We start from the raw sequence: 6,000 nt of genomic DNA on the forward strand, positions 1-6,000 counted from the left end.
TGTCTTTTTGGTTTCTATATTCCATATTTCTGCCTTAATCTCTATTTTATTTCCTCCCTTCTGTTCTTTTTCTCATTCCTTTAGTTGTAAGTTAGGATTGTTTGAGATTTTTCTTGCTCTTTAAGGTAGGCTTGTATTGCTATATACTTCCATCATAGACTGCTTTTGCCGCATTCCAAAGGTTTTTACCAGCGTATTTTCATTTTCATTTGTTTCAGTGTATTTTCTCATTGATTTACTGTTTGACCCATTCATTTAGTAGCATGTTATTTAACCTCCCTTTGTTTGTGGCCTTCCCCCCCTCCCCCCTTTTTGTGGTTGACTTCAAGTTCCTAGCTTTGTGGTCAGAAACAATGCTTGGTCTGATCTCTGTCTTTGGGTACCTCTTGAGGCCTGATTTGTGACCTAGAATGTGATCAATTCTGGAGAACGCCCAAGGTATGCTTGAAAAGAATGTGTACTCTGCCATTTTAGTATGGAGTGTTCTGAATATATCTGTTAAACCCATCTGGTCCAGTGTGTCATTCAAAGTCATTGTTTCCTTGTTGGTTTTCTGTTTACAGGTTGTGTCCATTGATGTGAGTGATGTGTTAAAGTCCTCTACTATCATTATATTATTATAGATGAGTTCCTTTATGGTTGTTGTTAAATGTTTTATATACTTGGTGATCGCATGTTGGGTGCATAAAAATTTACAATCATTGGATATTCTTGTTTGGCTGTCTCCTTTAGTATGAGATAGTGTCCGTCTTCATCTCTTGTTATAGCTTTATTTTTTTTTTAATTTAAGTCTTAGTTGACATACAGTGCATTCTTGGATTCAGGAGTAGAATTCGGTGATTCATCCCTTACATACAACGCCCAGTGCTCATCACAACAAGTGCTCTCCTTAATACTCGTCCCCCATCGAGCCCAGCGCTGACCCATCTCCCTCCATCAACCTTCAGTTTTTTTCTCTAACATTAAGAGACTCATGTGGTTTGTTACCACTCTTCTCTTTTCCTGCCCCCTTCCCATGTTTTCATCTGTTTTGTTTCTTAAATTCCACATGAGTGAAATTATATATTTGTCTTTCTCTGATTGACATATTTCACTTAGCATAATACATTCTAGCTCCATCCACATCATTGCAAATGGCAAGATTTCATTCTTCTTGAAGCTGAGTTACATTTCGTTGTATATACATATGTATGTATATATGAACATTCACATATGTACATATGTATAGACACACACACACATACACACACACACACCACAATTTCTTTATACCTTCTCAGTTTATGGATACTTGGGTTTTCTCCATAATTTGGCTACTGTTGATAATGCTGCTATAAATATTGGGTGCATGCAATGTCACTATTAGGTATTTACCCAAAGGGTACCAAAATAGAGTCTCGGTTTTAAAGTTTATTTTGCCTGATATAAGTATTGCTACTGGCTTTCTTTTGACATTATTGGCATGATAAATGTTTCTTCATTCCCTCACTTTAAATCTGCAGGTGACTTAAGTCCAAATAAGGCTTTGTAGGCAGCATCTAGATAGGTCTTGTTTCTGTTTGCTTGTTTATTTGTTTGTTGTGTCCATTCTGATGCCCTATCCAATGTCTTTTGATTGGAGCATTTAGTCCATTTACATTCAGAGTGATTATTTGTAGGTATATATTTAGTCCCATTCTACTAGTTGTTTTGCCATCGTTTCTTGATGTTTTCTCTGATCCTTTCTTGTCTGTAACACTTTTAGTCTTTCATTTCCACTCAAAGAGCCCGATTTAAATATTCTTTTCTTTTGACTGGTAGTATATTTCTTTACTTGTTTTTAATATTTCTTCGTTTTTAAATTTAAGCCCAAGTTAGTTACCTTATAGTGGAATACAGTTTCAGCAGTAGAATTTAGTGATCCATCAAGTACAAAATATACCCAATACTCATCCCAAGTGCCGCCCCTAATGCCCATCACCCATTTAGCCCATACCCCTATTCAGTAACCCTCCTGGAACCCTGAGTTTCTTCTCTGTATTTAAGAGTCTCTTATCGTTTGACTCCCTCTCTGTTTGTATCTTATTTTTCCTTTTGTTTCACTATGTTCATCAGTTTTATTAAATTCCACAGATGAGAGAAATCATAGGATGTGTGTCTTCCTCTGACATATTTTGCTTAGCGTAATAAAATCCGGTTCCATCCACGTTGTTGCAAATCGCAAGATTTCATTCTTTTTGATCGCCAAGTAATTTTCCATTGTATGAATATACCACATCTTCTTTATCCATTCATCTGTCAATGGTCATTTGGGCTCTTTGCATAATTTAGCTATTGTTGATAATGCTGCTATAAACATTGGAGTGCATGTGCCACTTCGAGTCAGCGTTAGTGTATCCTTTGGATAAATACCTAGTAGTGCAATTGCTGGGTCCTAGTGTAGTTCTATTTTTAGTTTTTGTGCCGAATCCATACTATTTTCCAGAGTGGCTACACCACTTTTCATTCCCACCAGCATTGCAAAAGGGTTCCCTTTCCCTGCATCCTTGCCAACATCTGTCGTTTCCTAGGATGTTAATTTTAGCCATTCTGATAGGTGTAAGGGGATATCTCATTGTGGTTTTGATTTGTATTTCAGTGATGATGAGTGAGATTGAGCATCTTTTCATGTGTGACCAATCTGGATGTTATCTTTCTTAAAGTGTCTCTTCATGTCTTTTGCCCATTTCTTCACTGGATTATTTGGTTTTTGGGTGTTGAGTATGATAAGTTCTTTATAGATTTTGGATACTATCCCTATATCTGATATGTCATCTGCAAATATCTTCTCCCATTTCATTCAGTTGTCTTTTAGCTGATTGTGTGATTGTGTTTTAGCTGATTGTGTCCTCTGCTGTGCAGAAGCTTTTTATCTTGAGGTCCCAATAGTTCATTTTTTTTTTATTGCCCTTGCTTCTGGAGATATGACAAGCAAGAAGTTGCTGCGGCCAGGATCAAGAAGGTAGATTGCCTGTTTTCTCCTCTAGGATTTTGATGGTTCCTGTCTTACATTTAGATCTTTCATCCATTTTGAGGTGTGTGTGTGTGTGTGTGTGGTGTAAGAACATAGTCCAGGTTCATTCTTCTCACTGTCCAGTTTTCCCAGTACCATTTGCTGAAGAGACTCTTTTTTTCCATTGGATATTCTTACCTGCGTTGTCAAAGATTACTCGGCCATATGTTTGAGGGTCCATTTCTGGGTTCCTTATTCGATTCCATTGATGTCTGTGTCCGTTTTGGTGTCTGTACCATACTGTCTTGATGATTGCGGCTTTCTAATACACCATAAAGTCCAGAATTGTAATGTCTCCAGCTTTGTTTTCTTTTTCAACATGACTTTGGCTATTTGGGGTCTTTTCTGGCTCCTTACAAATTTTAGGGTTGTTTGTTCTAGCTCTGTGAAGAATGCTGGTGTTATTTTGATAGTGATTGCATTGAATGTGTCGATTGCTTTGGGTAGCATTGACATTTTAACAACATTTGTTCTTCTAATCCATGAGCATGGGATGTTTTTCCATTTCTTTGTGTTTCTTCAATTTCTTTCATAGACGTTGTATGGTTTGTTCCTTTATTTTTTTTAATGTTTGTTTATTTTTGAGAGAGAGAGAGAGAGTGAGAGAGCAAGAGAGAGCACATGAGCAGGGGAGGGGCAGAGAGAGAAAGAGAGAGAGAGGGAGACACAGACTCCGAAGCAGACTCCAGGCTCCGAGTTGTCAGCACAGAGCCCATTGCAGGACTTGAACCCACAAATGTGGGATCATGACCTGAGCCGAATTCAGCGCTTAACTGACTGGGCCACCCAGGTGCCCCTCTATTGTTTTAAGTGTACTGATCTTTTACCTCTTTGGTTAGGTTTATCCCTGGGCATTTTATGGTTTTCAGCGCAGTTGTAAAGTACATCAATCCTTGATTTCTCTCTGCTGATTCATTATTGGTGTATAGAAATGTAATCAGCTTCTGTATATTGATTTTATATCCTGAGACTTTCCTGGATTCCTGTACCAGTCCTAGCAGTTTTTTGGTGGAGTCTTTTGGATTTTCCATGGAAAGTATCATGTCTGTGAAGAGGGACAGTTTGACCCCTCCTTGCCAATTTGGACACGTTGTATACATTTTTGTTGTCTGATTGCTGAGGCTAGGACTTCCAACAGTATGTTGAATAACAGTGGTGAGAGTGGACATCCCAGTCGTGTTCCTGACCTTAGGGGGAAAGCTCTCAGTTTTTCCTCATTGAAGATGATATTAGCTGTGGGACTTTCATATCTGGACATACTGATATTGAGGCAAGATTCTTCTATCCCTCCTTTCATGAGGGTTTTTTTTTTCTATCAAGAAAGGATGCTGCATTTTGTCAAATGCTTTTTTCTGCATCTATTGAGAGGATCATGTGGTTGTTATCCTTTCTTTTATCAATGTGATGTATCACATCAGTTGATTTGCAGATATTGAATCGGTTGTGCATCCCAGGGATAAATCCAATTCATTGTGGTGAATAATTATTTTTATGTATTGTTGGATCCGGTTTGCTAATTTTTGTTGATATTTTTTGCATCCATGGTCATCAGGGAAATTGGTCTGTAGTTTTCCTTTTTAGTGGGGTCTTTGTCCAGTTTGGACTCAAGGCCATGCTGGCCTCATAGAATGAGTTTGGAAGTGTTCCTTCCATTTCTCTGGCCATGACCTTATCTTGTTCTTTCATTTGGGATGCATTCCCCTTGTCTTGGAATTTTGGCTGAGTATTTGCCTTCTCTGTGTTACAAAAGCTCATTATGTTACCTGCCTGTGAGATGAATGGCTTTATGAAGAAGAGGTCATCTAGTGTCCAGGGCCTGACACATCAGGGAGTGTCTGTGGTGTGTGTTGCATGAGCTGTTTTATGTTCTGGCTGCACTATCCTTCAGGCCAGTTTTATGGGCAATATATGGTCCTTGGCCAGAGTGTGCTGAGTTTTATCTAGGTCTGCTCCGATCTGCTTGTTAAATGAGACTTGAAATGACTGCCACTCGAAGTGAAGCCCTGCAGAACTGTCTGGTCAAGAGAGGTGGTGTGGTCATGGGCTTCTGCTGGTCTTCTGGGGAAGGGGACACCCCCACTGGGACTGAGGCAAGCTTGACCTAGAAGGCCAGTCTCACCAGAGCACAAGGAGGTGGTGTTTGGTCTAAGCAGTTAGGTAGCCAGTGTAGGAATTGCCTTGTTTCCAGCAGGTGGCTCTGTGTTTATGCTGTGGGGAAGAGGAGGAAAATGGCGCCACCCAGCTCCTCTGTCCTAGCTCCTTTGTCCCCTCGTTGTGAACACTGCCTCTCAGGGATGCTCTCCATGATGAGTGTATAATCTCCCCACTGTGTGCACCAGGCGATGTACAGATCACTGTTTTCATGCCATCTGCCTGCAAGTGGTTTGCTGCCTTCTCTCAAGGGGTAGGCCAGTGCCCTCAGGGCTGTATCCCAGCCAAGCCTGCTAAATTTTGAAACTGCATATTCTCGGGGTGCCTGGGTGGCTTGGTTAAGTGTCTGACTCTTGATCTTGGCTCAGATCATGACCTCGTGATCGTGGGATTCTCTCTCTCCCTCTATTCCTGCCCCTCCCTTGCATGTGCTCTCTTTCTGTCTCTCTCAAAATAAATAAACTTAAATTTAGTGCCATGGCATACCTTATTTAGGCAAGATTGCCTCTCTGAGGGGAATGGCAGGGGTCTATCAGCTAAATTTCCAGCACTGCCTAGGAAATTCTTTGCTGACTGGTTAAAGGTTACATTCCTGCAGGAATGAAATTAGGTTTAGTGACATGGGGCCTTAACATAAGTAACTCCATGATGGTTCTGTGAGTTTTCTTAACATTCCAAACCCAAATTTTTACACATCCATTTTTTTAATTAAAAATATAGCCCTAAATAATATTTTAGCCATCTACTGCCGGCCCGATGATCATATCCTGTGAAACTGTGACCATCTCCTAATCATAGATGAAGATCAACTCTGTGGG

This window comes from Panthera tigris, chromosome D2 (genome assembly GCF_018350195.1).
Source record: "Panthera tigris isolate Pti1 chromosome D2, P.tigris_Pti1_mat1.1, whole genome shotgun sequence".
NCBI lineage: Eukaryota > Metazoa > Chordata > Mammalia > Carnivora > Felidae > Panthera > Panthera tigris.